The sequence below is a fragment of the Mus pahari genome, unplaced genomic scaffold (assembly GCF_900095145.1).
Source record: "Mus pahari unplaced genomic scaffold, PAHARI_EIJ_v1.1 scaffold_13051_1, whole genome shotgun sequence".
NCBI classification, from domain to species: Eukaryota; Metazoa; Chordata; class Mammalia; order Rodentia; family Muridae; genus Mus; species Mus pahari.
In genome coordinates, this window is record NW_018392892.1 from 13,002 (window position 1) to 15,647 (window position 2,646).

Genomic DNA, 2,646 nt, shown 5'->3' on the forward strand with positions numbered 1-2,646 from the left:
CTATCATCCATGGGTCCTGCTGTCAGACACAAACCATATTCATTAGAGCTGTCTTCAGTGTTAATATTTGTTTCATTTTAAACTTTCGGGATAGCATTTGTAATGTAAATAAAGAAAAAAAAAGTCACACCCTTTGTGTGGTTTAGGTACAACCACAACTGTGGCTTCATAGAATGAATTCTGTTTCTATTTTGTGAAAGAGTTTGAAGATTTTTTTGGCATTAAGTCTTCCTTGAAAGTCTGATAGAATTCTGCACTAAAACCATCTGGTCTGGGCCTTTTTATGATTGGGAGACTTTTAATGACTGCTGCTATTTCTTAGGGGTTATGGGACTGTTTATATGGTTTATCTATTTCTGATTTGACTTTGGCACCTGGTATCTGTCTAGAAAATTGTCCGTTTCATCCAGATTTTCCAGTTTTGTTGAGAATAGGCTTTTGTAGTAGGATCTAATGATTTTTTGAATTTCTTTGGTTTCCCTTGTTATGTCTCCCTTTTCATTTCTGATTTTATTAATTTGGATACTGTCTCTGTGCACTCTGGTTAGTCTGGTTAAAGGTTTTTCTATCTTGTTAATTTTCTCAAAGAACAAGCTCCTAGTTTTGTTGATTCTTGTATTTTTTTTTTGTTTATATTTGGTTGATTTTAGCCCTGAGTTTGATCATTTCCTATCATCTACTCCTCTTGGGTGTATTGCTTCTTTTTGTCTAGAATCTTCAGATGTGCTGTTAAGCTGCTAGTGCATGTTCTCTCTCCAGTTTCTATTTGGAGGCACTCAGAGCTATGAGNTTTCCTCTTTCCACTGCTTTCATTGTGTCCCGTTTTGCATTTATTTTCACTAAGTTCTAAAGTCTTTAATTTCTTTGTTTCTTTCTTTGTTCCTTTCTTTGTTTTTTTCTTTGTTTCTTTCTTTGTTTCTTTGTTTGTTTGTTTGTTTGTTTCTTTCTTTCTTTCTTTCTTTCTTTCTTTCTTTCTTTCTTTCTTTCTTTCTTTCTTTCTTTCTTCCTTTCTTCTTGACCAAGTTATCGTTGAGTAGAGCGTTATTCAGCTTCTATGAGTGTGTGTGTGTGCTTTCCATTGTTTTTGTTGGTAGTTAAGAGCAGCCTTAGTCTGTGATGATCTGGTAGGGTGCATGGCATTATTCCAACCTTCCTGATTCTGTAGAGGCCTGTTTTGTAGCCAATTATATGGTCAATTTTGCAGAAGGTGCCAGGAGGTGCTGAGAAGAAGGTATATTCTTTGGCTTTAGAATGAAATGTTCTGTAGATATCTGTTAAATCCATTTGTTTCATAACTTCTGTTAGTTTCACTATGTCTCTGTTTAGATTTTATTTCCATGATCTGTCTATTGCTGAGAGTGGGATGTTGAAGTCTCCCACTATTATTGTGTGAGGTGCAATGTGTGCTTTGAGTTTTAGTAAAGTTTCTTTCATTTATTTGGTTGCCCTTGCATTTGCAGCATAGATGTTCAGAATTGAGAGTTCATCTTGGTAGATTTTTCCTTTGACCAGTATAGCTTCCTTCCTTATCTTTTTTGATAACTTTTGTTTGAAAGTTGATTTCATTCGATATTAGAATGGCTACTCCAGCGTGTTTCTTGGGATTATTTGCTTGGAAAACTGCTTTCCAGCCCTTTACTCTGAGGTAGATTCTGTCTTTGTCATTGAGGTGCTTTTCCTGTAAGCAGCAAAATGCTGGGTCCTGTTTATGTATCCAGTCAGTTAGTCTATGTCTTTTTATTGAGGAATTGAGTCCATTGATATTAAGAAATATTAAGGAAAAGTGATTGTTGCTTCTTTTTATTTATTTATTTTTTTGGTTAGAGGTAGAATTATGTTTGTGTGGCTATCTTCTTTTGGGTTTCTTGAAAGGAGATTACTTTCTTGCTTTTTCTAGGTTGTAGTTTCCTTCCTTGTGTTGGAGTTTTCCAAGAAAGAGAACTTCAGACTAATTTCCCTTATGAATATCGATACAAAAATACTCAATGAAATTCTCAGAAACCACATCTAAGAACGCATTAAAACAATCATCTGTCATGGTCAAGAAGGCTTCATCCCAGGGATGCAGGGATGGTTCGGTTCAATATATGGAAATCCATCAACATAATGCACTATATAAACAAACTCAAAGGGAAAAAAACCACATTCTCATCTCATTAGATGCTGAGAAAGCATTTGACAAANTTGGTAGATTTTTCCTTTGACCAGTATAGCTTCCTTCCTTATCTTTTTTGATAACTTTTGTTTGAAAGTTGATTTCATTCGATATTAGAATGGCTACTCCAGCNTGTTTCTTGGGATTATTTGCTTGGAAAACTGCTTTCCAGCCCTTTACTCTGAGGTAGATTCTGTCTTTGTCATTGAGGTGCTTTTCCTGTAAGCAGCAAAATGCTGGGTCCTGTTTATGTATCCAGTCAGTTAGTCTATGTCTTTTTATTGAGGAATTGAGTCCATTGATATTAAGAAATATTAAGGAAAAGTGATTGTTGCTTCTTTTTATTTATTTATTTTTTTGGTTAGAGGTAGAATTATGTTTGTGTGGCTATCTTCTTTTGGGTTTCTTGAAAGGAGATTACTTTCTTGCTTTTTCTAGGTTGTAGTTTCCTTCCTTGTGTTGGAGTTTTCCAAGAAAGAGAACTTCAGACT